The following is a 19,273-nucleotide window of genomic DNA, read 5'->3' on the forward strand; positions in this document are numbered from 1 at the left end:
GCCCCTTTTTTCAGTTCTTTTGACAGACTTGCAGTCTAGCCAATCAGTGCCTGCTTCCAGATTACTTCACGTGCACGAGCACAGTGTTATCTATATGAAATACGTGCACTAACACCCTCTAGTGGTGAAAAACTGTTAAAATGCAATCTGAAAGAGGTGGGCTTCAAGGTCTAAGAAATTAGCATATGAACCTCCTAGGTTAAGCTTTCAACTAAGAATACCAAGAGAACAAAGCAAAATGGGTGATAAAAGTAAATTGGAAAATTGTTTAAAATGACATGCTCTATCTGAATCATGAAAGTTTATTTTGGCCTAGACTGTCCCTTTAACCCCTAATCCACCTCACCCCCGATTCAATAACCCTATAATAAATAGTATTAACTCCTAATCTGCCCTCCCTAACATCGACGACAGCTAACTTCAAGCATTAACCCCTAATCTGCTGACCGGAGCTCACCGCTACTCTAATAAATGGATTAACCCCTAAAGCTAAGTCTAACCCTAACACTAACACCCCCTAAGTTAAATATAATTTTTATCTAACGAAATAAATTAAGTCTTATTAAATACATTATTCCTATTTAAATCTAAATACTTACCTGTAAAATAAATCCTAATATAGCTACAATATAAATTATAATTATATCTTAGCTATTTTAGGATTAATATTTATTTTAAAGGCAACTTTGTAATTATTTTAACCAGGTACAATAGCTATTAAATAGTTAATAACTATTTAATAGCTACCTAGTTAAAATAATTACAAAATTACCTGTAAAATAAATCCTAACCTAAGTTACAATTAAACCTAACACTACACTATCAATAAATAAATTAAATAAACTACCTACAATTATCTACAATTCAACCTAACACTACACTATCAATAAATAAATTAAATACAATTCCTACAAATAAATACAATTAAATAAACTAACTAAAGTACAAAAAATAAAAAAGAACTAAGTTACAAAAAATAAAAAAATATTTACAAACATTAGAAAAAAATTACAACAATTTTAAACTAATTACACCTACTCTAAGCCCCCTAATAAAATAACAAAGACCCCCAAAATAAAAAAATGCCCTACCCTATTCTAAATTACAAAAGTTCAAAGCTCTTTTACCTTACCAGCCCTTAAAAGGGCCCTTTGCGGGGCATGCCCCAAAGAATTCAGCTCTTTTGCCTGTAAAAAAAAACATACAATACCCCCCCCAACATTACAACCCACCACCCACATACCCCTAATCTAACCCAAACCCCCTTAAATAAACCTAACACTAAGCCCCTGAAGATCTTCCTACCTTGTCTTCACCATGCCAGGTATCACCGATCGTTCCAGGCTCCGAAATCTTCATCCAAGCCCAAGCGGGGGCTAGACATCCATCATCCGGCTGAAGTCTTCTATCAAGCGACGGCTGAAGAATTCCAGAAGAGGCTCCAAAGTCTTCATCCTATCCGGGAAGAAGAGTAGATCCGGACCGGCAACCATCTTCTTCCAAGCGGCATCTTCTATCTTCATCCGATGAGGACCGGCTCCATCTTGAAGACCTCCACCGCGGATCCATCCACTTCTTCCGACGACTTCCCGACAAATGACGGTTCCTTTAAGGAACGTCATCCAAGATGGCGTCCCTCGAATTCCGATTGGCTGATAGGATTCTATCAGCCAATCGGAATTAAGGTAGGAAAATTCTGATTGGCTGATGGAATCAGCCAATCAGAATCAAGTTCAATCCGATTGGCTGATCCGATCAGCCAATCAGATTGAGCTCGCATTCTATTGGCTGATCGGAACAGCCAATAGAATGCGAGCTCAATCTGATTGGCTGATTGAATCAGCCAATTGGATTGAACTTGATTCTGATTGGCTGATTCCATCAGCCAATCAGAATTTTCCTACCTTAATTCCGATTGGTTAATAGAATCCTATCAGCCAATCAGAATTCGAGGGACGCCATCTTGGATGACGTCCCTTAAAGGAACCGTCATTCGTCGGTAAGTCGTCGGAAGAAGAAGATGGGTCCGCGGTGGAGGTCTTCAAGATGGAGCCGGTCCTCATCGGATGAAGATAGAAGATGCCGCTTGGAAGAAGATGGTTGCTGGTCCGGATCTACTCTTCTTCCTGGATAGGATGAAGACTTTGGAGCCTCTTCTGGACTTCTTCAGCCGTCGCTTGATAGAAGACTTCAGCCGGATGATGGATGTCTAGCCCCCGCTTGGGCTTGGATGAAGATTTCGGAGCCTGGAACGATCGGTGATACCTGGCATGGTGAAGACAAGGTAGGAAGATCTTCAGGGGCTTAGTGTTAGGTTTATTTAAGGGGGTTTGGGTTAGATTAGGGGTCTGTGGGTGGTGGGTTGTAATGTGGGGGGGTATAGTATGTTTTTTTTTTTTACAAGCAAAAGAGCTGAATTCTTTGGGGCATGCCCCGCAAAGGGCCCTTTTAAGGGCTGGTAAGGTAAAAGAGCTTTGAACTTTTGTAATTTAGAATAGGGTAGGTCATTTTTTTATTTTGGGGGTCTTTGTTATTTTATTAGGGGGCTTAGAGTAGGTGTAATTAGTTTAAAATTGTTGTAATTTTTTTCTAATGTTTGTAAATATTTTTTTTATTTTTTGTAACTTAGTTCTTTTTTATTTTTTGTACTTTAGTTAGTTTATTTAATTGTATTTATTTGTAGGAATTGTATTTAATTTATTTATTGATAGTGTAGTGTTAGGTTTAATTGTAGATAATTGTAGGTAGTTTATTTAATTTATTTATTGATAGTGTAGTGTTCGGTTTAATTGTAACTTAGGTTAGGATTTATTTTACAGGTAATTTTGTAATTATTTTAACTAGGTAGCTATTAAATAGTTATTAACTATTTAATAGCTATTGTACCTGGTTAAAATAAATACAAAGTTGCCTGTAAAATAAATATTAATCCTAAAATAGCTACAATATAATTATAATTTATATTGTAGCTATATTAGGGTTTATTTTACAGGTAAGTAATTAGATTTAAATAGGAATAATTTATTTAATAAGAGTTAATTTATTTCGTTAGATAAAAATTATATTGAACTTAGGGGGGTGTTAGTGTTAGGGTTAGACTTAGCTTTAGGGGTTAATACATTTATTATAGTAGCGGTGAGCTCCGATCGGCAGATTAGGGGTTAATTATTGTAGGTAGCTGGCAGCGACGTTGTGGGGGGCAGATTAGGGGTTAATATATATAATATAGGGGTCGGCGGTGTTAGGGGCAGCAGATTAGGGGTACATAACTATAATGTATGTTGCGGCGGTGTATGGAGCGGCAGATTAGGGGTTAATAATAATATGCAGGTGTCAGCGATAGCGGGGGCGGCAGATTAGGGGTTAATAAGTGTAAGGTTAGGGGTGTTTAGACTCGGGGTACATGTTAGAGTGTTAGGTGCAGACGTAGGAAGTGTTTCCCCATAGAAAACAATGGGGCTGCGTTAAGAGCTGAACGCTGCTTTTTTTTCAGCTCAAAATGCCCCATTGTTTTCTATGGGGATATCGTGCATGGGCACGTTTTTGAAGCTGGCCGCGTCCGTAAGCACCGCTGGTATCTAGAGTTACAGTGGCATTAAATTATGCTCTACGCTCCCTTTTTGGAGCCTAACGCACTGAAAACCCAGACATTCTGTGAACTCTAAATACCAGCGGTATTTAAAAGGTGCGGGAGAAAAAAAGCACGCGTAGCTAACACACCCCTTTGGCCGCCAAACTCTAAATCTAGCCGTTATATTCTTGTTTAAAGCATGATTTCTATAATTAAAAGGACAGTCTAGTCAAAATTAAACATTAATGATTTAGATAGGGCATGTAATTTTAAACAACATTTTAATTTACTTTTATCATCACATTTGCTCTGTTCTCTTAGTATTCTTTGTTGAAAGCTAAACCTAGGTAGGATAATATGCTAATTTCTAAGCCCTTGAAGGCTGCCTCAGTGCATTTTGACAGCTTTTACCAGATAGACAGTGCTAGTTTGTGTGTGCCATACAGATAAAATTATGCTCTTTTGGAGTTATTCCTGAGTCAGCACTGATTGGCTAAAATTAAAGTCTGTCAAAAGAACTGAACTAAGGGGGCAATCTGCAGAGGCTTAGATACAAGGTAATCACAGAGGTAAAAAGTATATTAATTTTAAAACAGTGTTGGTTATGCAAATCTGGGGAATGGGTAATAAAGGGATTATCAATCTTTTAAAAGATTAACAATTCTGGAGTAGACTGTCCCTTTAAATATTGTATTGAATTTATATGCATCCAAAAGCCCACAAAACATTTAAAATAACTCACATGGGCCTTGTCCTACTGCTGCCACTTGCCCCAGCACTTCATGTTGACACCTAATAGCACTCTAGCCCTCCAATATCAAGATGTAGCCCTACAAAGCACAGAAAAGCTTTTCTGTAAAAAGGGCAACTTAACAAAGGAGAACTTCAAGCCATAAGCCACCAGACCCTTATCTGAGCTACTGGTGGATAGAAGATGTCTCTGGAAAGTAAAGGCACTATGGACTTAAAGGGACAGTCTAGTATAAATTAAACTTTCATTATTCAGATAGGACTTTTAATTTTAATCTACTTTCCAATTTACTTTTATCATCAAATTTGCTTTTTTCTCTTGGTATTCTTAGTTTAAACTAAACATAGGTAGGCTCATATGCTAATTTCTAAGCCTTTGAGGGCTGCTTCTAATCACATGCTTTTTAAATCTCTTTTTAACACAAAGAGACAGAAAGTACACATGGGCCATATGGATTACACTGTGTTCAGGCACAAGGGGTTATTTAAGATTTAGCACATTACAATTTTAACTGCAAGACAATAGATAATAAACAGTCACAGTCGTGTGATCAGGGGGCTGGAAGAAGGTTCCTAGATACAAGGTAATCACAGAGGTAAAAAGTATATTAATATAACTGGGTTGGTTATGCAAAACTGGGGAATGGGCAATAAAGGAATTTTCTATCTTTTAAAACAATAACAATTCTATGGTAGACTGTCCCTTTAAAAGAAATCAACCTACTCATCAGACCCCTTTCATGCTATGCAGTAGTGGAATAAAAAAATGAAACAAAGAAAAGGAGAGGGGGAGAGGAGAAAGAGGAAACTGCTGAAAGGTAAGAACATACTCTAATTCCCTCTTTATGTACCAGTCCCAACCCAAAACGTTCTCTAAAGCTGGGTAGACAATGAGAGAATTCCTACCCAGGCCTGGATAGAGTGAAAGGCCCAAAAGTTAAACATTCATGAACTCTAATTTTCTAATTAGTCAACATGAAATAAACTTATCTTGCAACATTGATCCAGCCCAATCCCAACTAGTCTGACTTCGGTCTTTAACTTCTGTACATGCTCAAACAATACTCAGATCCAAATCAACCCCCCTATTATCAACTTCAAGGCCTATTATTAAAGCCTAGATATTTGTGCATTGAAACAAGTACATTTTGTAACAATTCTTGGACACTATCACACTTGTGCCATAGTAATAGTTGTAGTTTTTAGGAATCACAAATGTAAACTTACAGATAATATTTCTAGAACCAAAAGTGTATAATCTCAACAATGGAAAAATAACCTGAAATGAGTGTATTTATTATCAACAGTAATATAATAAACTGTTTGTATTCACACATGCCAGTATACCATTGCCTGTCTGTCAGTTTACCACAGCTCCTTAGGGAAACAAATCATAGTCTGTTGCTTTATCACTGTCATGTAATTTAGAATTATTTTACTAGCAACTGGACAAACTCCACTGCCAGCTACATTTCCTTCTATAAATGACCAATTGATAGCCCTCTATCATTATGTTCTTGTTTCTTGCTCTGACAACTAACCACACTTCCATCACCCTTGTTAGTCCTACGTCTATTACTGCTCAAAAGTCAAGTCTGTATCACCCCCTGCTGATCAAACAGTTATTACTGTCTATTGCTCCGGCCACTGTAACTGACTATTATGTCTATCGTTCTTTCATGATTTGCTAATCACTACTTCAACACTCTTCTGTGGTTATCCATGTATCAATTACCTTCAGTAGCCAGAATTATATCCCTTATCACAATGTGTATATTTAGCTCACTATCTCACTGACAAATTTAAATCGCTAATTTTAGCAATGTACAGTATATTCTTCCAAACAAATTAGTTAGTACAGATTAACAGCCTGTTTTTCATTAGTATGTATGTATATACAGTATATATACTATTAGATATATATTGCAAACTGTAGCAGAGATTTTCATGTTCCCATATGTTATTTTGCCTTTAAAATGTATTGATGACATTCTATTCCTGGGAGATTGGTTTTTGGTTACATAAAGCAGCTGATAGCTGAGAAGAGCTATGGGCTAAGCGCACCATTACCTGATTTGACATCTGTATTACAGTCATATCACTTACAGTTTTTGTACCAGTTCAATTATAGCTGTCAGTGCTCTCCACAGGGATGATACCAGGTCGTTCAACATTGTTTTCAACCACTTTCTAGTCTCTACTTACATAGAACCTCAAGAGGGATCATAAGAATGCTGGAATTTAAAGAATTCAAAGCTGCAGTTGCCATATTAACCTTTGAAATGTTATATATAGTTTATTGCTGACACAACCTGTACAAGATAAGGACTAATACCTGTCAGTATTTTTTTAAATACTATATATGTCACTAAATACAGTGTCATTTATGCTAAATAGACTTAAAAGTGCAAACAGAAAATGAAGAAGAACCTTTTATTATTATATTATAACTATAAAGCAAATTCAGCTCTAGGGCAGCGATGCACTACTGGGACCTAACTGAATGCATCTGATGAGACAATGACAAGAGGCATCACCAGCCAGCTCCCAGTAGTGTAATGTTTAACACAAGCCTACCTAAGTATGTTTTTCAACCAACGAAACCTAGTGAACAAAGTCCATTTTTAAAAAATTAAATAAAAATTTCTTTTAACTGCATGTTGTACAGTATCTTACCCATTACATTTTTCACCTTTCATGTACATTTAAGTCTTCTGCTTCTACAAAAACTCACATTTGTGGTGACAAAGGTGATGCAGGAAGTCATATTTGGTTCAAGAAGTCATACTTGAGTCTATTTCAAAGAGCATTCAGTAAAGTAAACAGACATCCAAGAGCTGTGGGATACATACATTGTGGTTTATTGTTTAGAACAAATTCATGCTCCAGAACTCTTTGTTAAACAAAACCATATAACCAGTATTATTTATCAAAGGTTTTTGTGTTCTTTTTAGTGGTCCATGTAAAGAAAATCTAATAATTCCCATATCTAATAGACATGTGCATTTCGTTTCGTTCCAAATTTAAATTCAGACGAATTTGTCAAATTCGAAGATTTGGATCGATTCAAATTTCCGAATTACCGTAACACTAAATCTAACGAATAAATCCGAATTAGTTCAGATTTATTCGTAACATTTGGATGGCCATGGACTAATCACAATTACACTAGTATTGTACTGTATATTAGGTTATATCACTCTGCAATGGGTTACACCTAATATTACAGTACCTAATACTAGTCTAATACACAGCACATCCCAACTAACACATACCGAACTTCCGAATTTACGAATCGAATCCGAACCGAATACATCCAAATTTATTTGAATCCGAAAGAATCCGAACAAATCCGAAACAAATGCATTCAAATGTATTCGAATACGAATCGATCCGTAAATGAATTTCGAAAACATCCGAATCAATCCAAAACTAATCGAAACAAATTTTTTTGCCGCGCACAAGTCTAATATCTAAAGCATTATAAAATAAAGTACTTATGTTTATAAGCATAGAAAAGCATATTTGGGGGCAGTGATAAGTCAACAAAAACAATGTGCTATACTGTGCTAAAATACATTTGTGGCTTGTTGATGTAACCAATTATCTTAGGTGAGAACACTGTATATACGCTTCATTGTAAATAAGTTAAAGGGCCAGTCTAATCAAAATTAAACTTTCCTAATTCAGACAGGGCATGCAATTTTAAAAAACTTTCCTAACTAATTTTATCATCAAATTTAATTTATTCTCTTGGTATTCTTTGTTGAAAGCTAAACCTAGGTTGGCTCATATGCTAATTTCTAAACCCTTGAAAGCTTCCTCTTATCTCAGTGCAAATTGACAGTTTTTCACAGCCAGACAGTGCTAGTCAATATGTGCCATATAGACAACAATGTGCTCACTCCCGTGGAGTTACTTATGAGAGGGCACTGAATGGCTAAAATGCAAATCTGTCAAAAAAAACTTAATTAAGAGGGCAGTCTGCAGAGGCTTAGGTACAAGGTAATCAAAGAGGTATAAAGTGTATTAATATAACAGTGATGTAAAATTTGGGAATGGGTAATAAATAGTGATGTCTCGAATTGTTCGCCGGCGAATAGTTCCCGGCGAACATAGCTTGTTCGCGTTTGCAACGGCGGGCGAACATATGCAATGTTCGATCCACCCCCTATTCGTCATCATTGAGTAAACTTTGACCCTGTATCTCACAGTCTGCAGACATATTCCAGCCAATCAGCAGTAGACCCTCCCTCCCAGACCCTCCCAGCTCCTGGACAACAGCCATTTTAGATTCATTCGGAAGCTGCTTTCTTAGTGAGAGGAGGGACAGTGTAGCTGCTGCTGATTTAATAGGGAAATTGATAGCTAGGTTAGTGTATTCAGTGTCCACTACAGTCCTGAAGGACTCATCTGATCTCTGCTGTAAGGAGAGCACCCCAATAAGCCCTTTTTAGGGCTAGAATATCAGTCTGTTTTTTTTTTTCCTGTGTAATCTAATTGCAGTTGCCTGCCTGCCAGCGTGTGTGTCAGGCTCACAACGTATACTGTGCCCACTTGCCCAGTGCCACCACTCATATCTGTTGTAACAGAAGTGTAAATTTAAAAAAAAAAACCTTTTTTGACTGTGAAACATCAGTCTGCTAGTGTAATCTAATTGCAGTTGCCTGCCTGCCAGCATGTGTGCCAGGCTCACAACGTATACTGTGCAAACCTTGCCCAGTGCCACCACTCATATCTGTTGTAACAGTAGTGTAAATTTAAAAAAAAAAAAACTTTTTTGACTGTGAAACATCAGTCTGCTAGTGTAATCTAATTGCAGTTGCATGCCTGCCAGAGTTTGTGCCAGGCCCACTTGCCCAGTGCCACCACTCATATCTGGTGTAACAGTAGTATAAATTAAAAAAAAAAAAAACTTTTTTGACTGTGAAACATCAGTCTGCTTGTGTAATCTAATTGCAGTTGCCTGCCTGCCAGCATGTGTGCCAGGCTCACAGTATATACTGTGCCCACTTGCCCAGTGCCACCACTCATATCTGTTGTAACAGTAGTGTAAATTTAAAAAAAAAAAACTTTTTTGACTTTGAAACATAAGTCTGCTAGTGTAATCTAATTGCAGTTGCCTGCCTGCCAGCGTGTGTGCCAGGCCCACTTGTCCAGGGCCACCACTCGTATCTGGTGTAACAATAGTGTAAATTAAAAAAAAAAAAAACTTTTTTGACTGTGAAACATCAGTCTGCTTGTGTAATCTAATTGCAGTTGCCTGCCTGCCAGTGTGTGTGCCAGGCTCACAATGTATACTGTGCCCACTTGCCCAGGGCCACCACTCATATCTGTTGTAACAGTAGTGTAAATTTAAAAAAACAAAAACTTTTTTGACTGTGAAACATCAGTCTGCTTGTGTAATCTAATTGCAGTTGCCTGCCTGCCAGTGTGTGTGCCAGGCTCACAGCATATACTGTGCCCACTTGCCCAGTTCCACCACTCAAATCTGTTGTAACAGTAGTGTAAATTTAAAAAAAAACTTTTTTTGACTGTGAAACATCAGTCTGCTAGTGTAATCTAATTGCAGTTACCTGCCTGCCAGCGTGTGTGCCAGGCCCACTTGCCCAGTGCCACCATTCATATCTGGTGTAACAGTAGTGTAAATTTAAAAAAAAAAAAACTTTTTTGACTGTGAAACATCAGTATGCTTGTGTAATCTAATTGCAGTTGCCTGCCTGCCAGCGTGTGTGCCAGGCTCACAGCGTATACTGTGCCCACTTGCCCAGTGCCACCACTCATATCTTGTTTAATAGTAGTGTAAGTGTACATTTAAAACAAAAAATACTTTTTGGACTGTGAAACATCAGTCTGCTTTTTTGTGTCAGGCTCACAGCATATACTGTGCCCACTTGCCCAGTGCCACCACTCATATCCTGTTTAATAAAAGTGTAGGTGTAAATTTAAAAAAAAAATAAACTTTTTGGACTGTGAAACATCAGTCTGCTGTTTTGTGTAAGGCTCACAGCGTATACTGTGCTCACTTGACCAGTGGCACCACTCATATATTGTTTAATAGTAGTGTAAGTGTACATTTTAAAAAAAATGACAGGCAGAGAAAGGCCACCCCGCAGGTGCCATCGTGGTCATGGTGCTGTGATTCCCTTTGGCCCTAGAATAATGCCCAGTGTTCAGAGGCCACGTACCATGAACTCAAAAAGTTCTGAGGACATAGTTGACTTTTTAACACAGGACACACAATCTTCTATAGCTTCCGCTCCGAACCTTGACGCACCATCCTCCTCCAGTTTATCTTCGGGCAAATCTCAAGTTACCACTTGCCCGCCTGCCACCACCACCAACACTAGCACCACAGCCGCTTCACTTGATGTGTAAGAGAAGTTATTTACACATCATTTGGAAGAAATGAGTGATGTGCAACCATCATTGACAGAGGATGTAGATAACAGTGATATGTCTCAGTCAGGCAGCATTACAGACATGGACGTACGGTGTGATGATGATGATGTTGTACTTGTCAGATACAAGTGAAGTGGTTGATGATGACGATGCGTCCGTGGATGTCACGTGGGTGCCCGCTAGAAGAGAAGAAGAACAGGGGGAGAGTTCAGATGGGGAGACCTAGAGGAGGAGGAGGAGACGAGTTGGAAGCAGGAGGAGGTCGTCGCAAGGAGCTAGTGGCACAGCCAGACAGCATGCATCGACACCTGGGGTCAGCCAGACAGCACGCCAATCAACGCATGCTGTTGCCACCACCAGAATGCCGTCATCGCAGAGCTCAGCAGTGTGGCATTTTTTTGTGTGTCTGCCTCTGACAACAGTGATGCCATTTGCAACCTGTGCCAAAAGAAACTGAGTCGTGGGAAGTCCAACACCCACCTAGGTACAACTGCTTTGCCAAGGCGCATGATTGCACATCACAAACGCCTATGGGATCAACACATGAGTACAAGCAGCACACAAACTCAAAGCCGTCATCCTCCTCCTGGTCCAGCATCTTCAGCCATGTCAACCACTGCTGTCCTCCTTGCCCCCTCTCAACCATCCGCCACTCCGTCTCTCTTCCAGAGCATTTCCTGCTCATTTGCCCACAGTCAGGTGTCTGTCAAGGACATGTTTGAGCGTAAGAAGACAGTGTCACAAAGTCACCCCCTTGCCCGGCGTCTGACAGCTGGCTTGTCTGAACTCTTAGCCTGCCAGCTTTTACCATACAAGCTGGTGGAGTCTGAGGCATTCCAAAAATGTGTAGCTATTGGGACACCGCAGTGGAAGGTACCCGGCCGAAATTTCTTTGCACAAAAGGCAATCCCCAACCTGTACTCGATTGTGCGAAAGGAAGTAATGGCATGTCTGGCACACAGTGTTGGGGTAAGGGTCCATCTGACCACTGATAGCTGGTCTGCAAAGCATGGTCAGGGCAGGTATATCACCTACACTGCGCATTGGGTAAACCTGCTGACAGCTGACAACCATGGAATGCGTGGCTCTGCAGAGTTGGTGACACCGCCATGACTTGCAGGCAGGTCTGCTGCCACCTCCTCTACTCCTCCTACTCCATCCTCTTCCATAACCTCCTCGACTGAGTCCTCTTCTGCTGCTGCGTCTTGCTCCACATCAACGGCACCCCCCCAGCTCCCCAGGTACTATTCCACATCCCGGATATGGCAGTGTCATGCCGTCTTGGGGTTGACTTGCCTGAAAGCAGAGAGTCACACCGGACCAGCACTCCTGTCCGCCCTGAATGCACAGGTGGATCAGTGGCTGACTCCGCACCAACTGGCTATTGGCAAAGTGGTTTCTGACAACAGAAGTAATTTGGTGGAGGCATTGAAATTGGGCAAGTTGACCCATGTGCCGTGCATGGCACATGTGTGTAATCTGATCGTACAACGCTTTGTGCATAAGTACCCAGGCTTACAGGACATCCTTAAGCAGGCCAGGAAGGTGTGTGGCCATTTCAGGCATTCCTACACACCCATGGCGCACTTTTCAGATATCCAGCGGCGAAACAACATGCCAGTGAGGCGCTTGATTTGCGACAGCCCGACATGTTGGTATTCAGCACTCCTAATGTTCGACCCGCCTGTTCCAACAAGAAAAAGCTGTTAACGAGTATTTGTATGACCGGGGTGCTAGGACAGCCTCTGGGGAGCTGGGAATTTTTTTGCCACGTTACTGGACGCTCATGCGCAATGCCTGTAGGCTCATGCGTCCTTTTGAGGAGGTGACAAACCTAGTAAGTCGCACCGAAGGCACCATCAGAGACATCATACAATTTGTTTTCTTCCTGGTGCGTGCCCTGCAAAGAGTGCTGGATCAGGCCGTAGATGAGCATGAAGAGGAAGAGTTTTGGTCACCATCACCACCAGAAACAGCCTTATCAGCATTGCTTGCTGGACCAGCAGCAACGCTGGAAGAGAATTGTGAGGAAGAGGAGTCAGAGGAGGAATGTGGCTTTGAGGAGGAGGAGGAAGACCAACCACAACAGGCATCCCAGGGTGCTCGTTGTCACCTATCTGGTACCCGTGGTGATGTACGTGGCTGGGGGGAAGAAGATACCTTCAGTGAGATCACTGAGGATGAGGAACGGGACATGAGTAGCTCGGCATCCAACCTTGTGCAAATGGGGTCTTTCATGCTGTCGTGCCTGTTAAGGGACCCTCGTATAAAAAAGCTGAAGGAGAACGACCTGGACTGGGTGTCCATGCTACTAGACCCCCGGTATAAGCATAAACTGCCTGAAATGTTACCGAATTACCACAAGTCGGAAAGGATGCAGCAGTTCCGAAATAAATTAAAAAGTATGCTTTACACAGCATATAAGGGTGATGTCACAGCACAACGGGAATCTAACAGGGGAAGAAGTGAAAGTAATCCTCCGACTCCCACGACCACGCCGGCAAGGACAGGACACTTTACAGACGTGTTGTTGATGGAGGACATGCAGAGCTTTTTAAGTCTTATGCATCGCCACAGCCCTTCGGGGTCCACCCTCAGAGAACGACTCAACCGACAGGTAGCAGACTACCTCGCCTTAACTGCAGATCTCGACACTCTGAGGAGCAATGAACCCCTTGACTACTGGGTGTGCAGGCTTGACCTGTGGCCTGAGCTATCCCAATTTGCGATAGAACTTCTGGCCTGCCCTGCTTCAAGTGTACTGTCAGAAAGGACCTTCAGTGCAGTAGGAGGTATTGTCACTGAGAAGAGAAGTCGCCTAGGTCAAAAAGTCTAGATTACCTCACCTTTATTAAGATGAATGAGGGATGGATCCCGAAGGGACTGACATTGGGTGATACATTCGAATAAAAAAGGCCTGATCAGATGAGCTGCCTTGGGCTAAAAATGGTCCACATGCTGCTGTATTTTATCTTCGAATGTGGATGACTTGCGTGACTTATCCGCCACCAACTAGGGTTCAATCCGCAATGTTTTAGGGCACTTTCTGCCTGGGAAACAAACATCAATTTTTCTGGCCGCTGCCACAGCAGCGGCTGCAACAATACCTAATTTTTCAGGCATGTATACATGCCAAATTTTTCTGGCCTCTGGTGCTGCACTGTGGCTTCAAAAACCACACCACTCATATCTGGTGGCACAGTAGATTGCACGCGCAGTGCCCCAAATTTGAAGTAGGAGGACCGACCAAGCATGTTTTTCCATCTCCCGGTTCCTAAAATCCATGCCATATACACATTCCCTGATAGGGGACGTAACAGGGATTAAACTGATCAGAATAGTAGTACTTAACACACCACTCATATCTGGTGGCAAAGTAGATTGCACGCAGTGCTCTGACAAAATGCAGAAGGACATTTGGCAGACGGGACATTTAGCAGACGGACATTTGGCAAATGGACATTTGGCCGACAGACAGAAAGCTAAAGAATGTTCCGATTTCGGCCGAGGGCATATATGCGTTCCAGAGTGCTCTGTTCTAATCAGAGCCTTGGGCGCCACAACTGCCTCTGGGAACCTTACCATGGGTCACAGACCACACGTCTTGTAATTATCTGTCTTGGAAATTATCTATCTATCAAATGTATCTATTGCATCTATTGATCTATCTATCTAATCTATGTATCTATCCATCTATCAAATCTATCTATCTCGTGGCCGGACTGTTATCTGACAGCCACTTGTGTTTCGGCCATGCCATATACATATCCATGCCATATACACGTCCCCTGATAGGGGACGTAACAGGGATTAAACTGATCAGAATAGTACTACTTAACACACCACTCATATCTGGTGGCACAGTAGATTGCATGCGCAGTGCCACAAATTTGAAGTACGAGGACCAACCAAGCATCTTTTTCCATCTCCCGGTTCCTAAAATCCATGCCATATACACGTCCCCTGATAGGGGACCTAACAGGGATTACACTGATAGGAATAGTACTACTTAACACACCTTATAATAACGCAGAGAGAGGCAACGCAGAGAGAGGAGTCTGAAGAAGATTAGTCAGTGGAGGAAGGTGGCTTTGAGGAGGTGGAAGACCAAACACAGCAGGCGTCCCAGGGGGCTTGTTGTCACCTTTCGGGGACCCTTGGTGTTGTACGTGGCTGGGTGGAGGAAGAGACCTTCAATGACATCAGTGAGGACAAGGAACGGGACATGGCTAGCTTGGTATCCAACCTTGTGCAAATGGGGAGTTTGCGGTTGTGCAAATGGACTGTTTGCAGTTGTTTGCGGTGCGTTAAAGGGACAGTCTAGGCCAAAATAAACTTTCATGATTCAGATAGAGCATGTAATTTTAAACAATTTTCCAATTTACTTTTATCACCAATTTTGCTTTGTTCTCTTGGTATTCTTATTTGAAAGCTTAACCTAGGAGGTTCATATGCTAATTTCTTAGACCTTGAAGCCCACCTCTTTCAGATTGCATTTTAACAGTTTTTCACCACTAGAGGGTGTTAGTTCACGTATTCCATATAGATAACATTGTGCTCGTGCACGAGAAGATATCTGGGAGCAGGCACTGATTGGCTAGACTGCAAGTCTGTCAAAAGAACTGAAAAAAGGGGCATTTTGCAGAGGCTTAGATACAAAATAATCACAGAGGTTAAAAGTATATTATTATAAATGTGTTAGTTATGAAAAACTGGGAAATGGGTAATAAAGGGATTATCTATCTTTTAAAACAATAAAAATTCTGGTGTAGACTGACCCTTTAAACAGGGAATTTGGTCTGTCACTGTGAAGCGGGCGTAACCCTTACACTACCTGATCGATACAACATCATACCTGATGTTTTAAAGCACGTTATTCCAAACAATTTAGCAATATTAGGTGATTTATGCCCTTTATGGCTTAAAAACAGATTCTGCATCAACTATGTAATTTTCCATGGGAGTTTTGCCATAGATCCCCCTCCGGCATGCCACAGTCCAGGTGTTAGTCCCCTTGAAACAACTTTTCCATCACTATTGTGGCCAGAAAGAGTCCCTGTGGGTTTTAAAATTCGCCTGCCTATTGAAGTCTATGGCGGTTTGCCTGGTTCGCCCGTTCGCGAACAGTTGCGGAAGTTTGTGTCCGCCATTCGCGAACGCAAATTTTTAGGTTCGCGACATCACTAGTAATAAAGGGATTATCTATCTTTTTAAACAATAAAGTTGACTGTCATTATGGGGCATATTTATCAATCTCCGTATGGAATTTGATGCCCCTTGTTTCCGGCGAGCCTTCAGGCTCACTGGAAACAGAAGTTATGAATCAGTGGTCTAAAGACCGCTGCTCCATAACTTGTCCGCCTGCTCTGAGGTTGCGGACAGAAATCAACGCAATCAAATACAATTGGGTTGATTGACACCCCCTGCTAGCGGCCGATTGACGGTGAATCTGCAGGGGGTGGCATTGCACCAGCAGTTCATAAGAACCGCTGGTGCAATGATAAATGCTCGCCGCTCGCACATTGATAAATATGCCCCTATGACTCATCTTAGACTGTTAATTTTTACGGGTAATTCGGGAGACAATAAAGAATTTCATTACAGGGATTTTTTTGGGGGGAATGATTATTTTTACTATGATGGAATAGATACATTTCTTTTTATGTCTTGAAAAAAATAGCTCCCTTACCATAATGGGCTATGTTGATGAAACTATTGCTATTTCCCTATATCTCTGCTGCAAGAGATATTTTTTAATTAGAAGGAGTTATCAGATTAACAATCCATGAACATGTTTGCCTTTAGAAATATGTTAATTAGACACAATCTGCAACATTTGCAGGCAATATGACAAGTCAAAATGTAAGACCTACAATAGTAACCACACATGTCAATAGTGACACCATGGAGTTGATTGTGTTTTCTGTATATCTTTTCTTGCAGAAGAATAGCATACAGCTTCTTCAGAACTGTTTCTTGTTGTATTGACTCTGCAGTCTAGAATGCAGAAAACAGAAGATATAAGGAGTCCACTGTAAAGTGTATCATATAAAGAACCAGCAGGGTACCCTTCTAAGAAACAAAAATTAAACAAAAAAATCAGATTTTCATCCATCTGTCATATAAAACATCAGCACTCCCAGACAGCTGTGTTTGCAATCTGTGACTCAGGCAGTTAAACACAGACAAGCCTGGGTGAACAGCCTAATATGAAATATCACATAAAAATATCAAACTCAAAACACAGAATGACCAACACACACTTAGATGCACTAAATTTGACTAAAAGCATAAACTGAAGAGTTAGTTGCAGCATTTGGACAAATCATTCATGATAAGATAAGCCTAGGAACCACTCCAAGGTCTCTTTTTACTTGGGTCTGAACCTACACAACACATGGTAACCTCCAACCAAACAAAATGATAGCAAGAGTGACACAGACACCAGATAGACTTAACTCCCAAACTGAAATGTTTACACATCCTAGTTACAATATGTGGCTGTCAGTTTGTACCCAGGTAAGAAGAGACTTTGGATAAATTCATGGACTTTTCATCATTTGCTCAAATGCTGTAACTAACTCTTCAGATTCAGATAATTATTTTAGCCCAACTGTGTGCATCTGAGTGCTGGCAATTTTGTGTGTTGTGTTTGATATTTTTATTTGATTTGGCTGTAATAGTTGAAACAATACATGCTCTAATTCATTAGAGTATGTAATGTTTAGACTATAAACCCTAAACTATAACCTATTTACTACCTACAGAGGGTTAAATGCTCAGTAGAAGTACCGCTTGAGAGCTGCAGAGCACTGCTGTAAACTGCTCCTGATTGGATCTAGTAAAACAGTTGAGTTGTGTGACTAGCACTACTGATTGTATCAGCAGTGGTCTCCCCATAGCAGAGCTCTGTGGGCCCCAAGCCATATTTATACTGCAATACAGGATCAATAGTCTTAAAATGACATGATATAATGAATTTGAGCGTGTCATTTTTTTACTATTATGGCCCTTTAACTGCAGGTGTCATGGAATGCAAACACAGATATCTATGAATGCTGGTGAGCACCCAGAGGTGTAAGTTTTGCAGGGTCAATGGATGTGCACCCGCACATCTTCACAGCTGCAAGCTGAGAGATTAGCTCGATTATAATCAATGGAGCTGCATCTGTCAATCAACCATTCACTTCTTACCGCATAGAACAAGTTTAGCAGTCAATAATACTGGAATCACAAAAATGTATTAAAAACTAAACAGAACAAACTAATTAAAACTTTAAAAAATGCACTCTCTATAAAACAGTCCACTCTAACATGCGCACAAAAGAACATTTTTAAAAAGGAAAAAGAAAAATAACTACCTTACAGCTTTGAAACAGTGAGACATGCCAACAAAATTAGATACTTTAGGGTGGCAATAGTCTTTACGACCTTTGCATACTTGAACAAGGTTTAAGTTAAAAACCCCAGTCGTGCCCCAGGAACACCCACAGCCAGCCTCTTTTTATAACCTTGTTCTGTCTGTAAGGACGCGGCTCATTCTATGTAGCGAGACTGTTTTTTGTAACCAAACGTGAATATTCTACATTTACGAAAAATTTAAATGTACCACGTTTCCGAAGTTGTTGTGGTTAAAAAAAATTTGTAACTACTTAGCAAAAGGTTCACATTTTATATGTGAGATTTCGTATATAGAGCACTTAGCAAAACTATAGATTTAATGGTCAGAACATTTACTAGCTACGCATTCTGAAAGATATTAACATAATCTCGCTTTTATAACAAGGTCTCTCAGTAGTGATGTCCCGAACTGTTCGCCCGCGAACAGTTCACCGCAAACTTAGCTTGTTCGCGTTCGCCGCTATGGGCGAACATATGCGATGTTCGATCCACCCCCTATGTGTCATCATTGAGGAAACTTTTGACCCTGTATGTCACAGCCTTCTGACACATTTGAGCCAATCAGCAGCAGACACTCCCTCACAGACCCTCCCATCTTCTTGCCAGCAGCCATTTTAGACTCATTACGATCTTGCTTTGTTAGTGAGAGGAGCTTTTGTGTTGCTGCTGCTGCCATTATAGGGAAATAGATAGCTAGGCTAGTATATTTAGTGTCCACTACAGTCCTGAAGGACTCATCTCATCTCTGCTGCAAGGACAGCACCCCAAAAAGCCCTTTTTAGGGCTATAACTTCAGTCGTTTTTTTTTTTTCTTTGTATTTTTATTTGCATTTGCCTGGCTTTCAGCCTGTGTGTGAGGCTCACAGCATATGCTGTGATTAGTGCCACCACTGATATCTGCTTAACATTAGTTTAAATTTAACCAACAAAAATTTGAAATTATTTTGCTAGTGTAATTTATTTTCATTTTCTATCAGGCCTGTGTCTCTCAGGCTCACACAGCATATACTTCAGTTTTTTTCAGTCTTTTGGTTAATTGCTCTGTGCCAGCCACCACTCATATGTGCTTAACCTTTTTTTCAATTAAAAAAAAAAACCTTTAAATCATTTTGCTAGTGTAATCTAATTTCATTTTCTATCAGGCCTGTG

The sequence above is a fragment of the Bombina bombina genome, chromosome 1 (genome assembly GCF_027579735.1).
Source record: "Bombina bombina isolate aBomBom1 chromosome 1, aBomBom1.pri, whole genome shotgun sequence".
Classification (NCBI taxonomy): domain Eukaryota; kingdom Metazoa; phylum Chordata; class Amphibia; order Anura; family Bombinatoridae; genus Bombina; species Bombina bombina.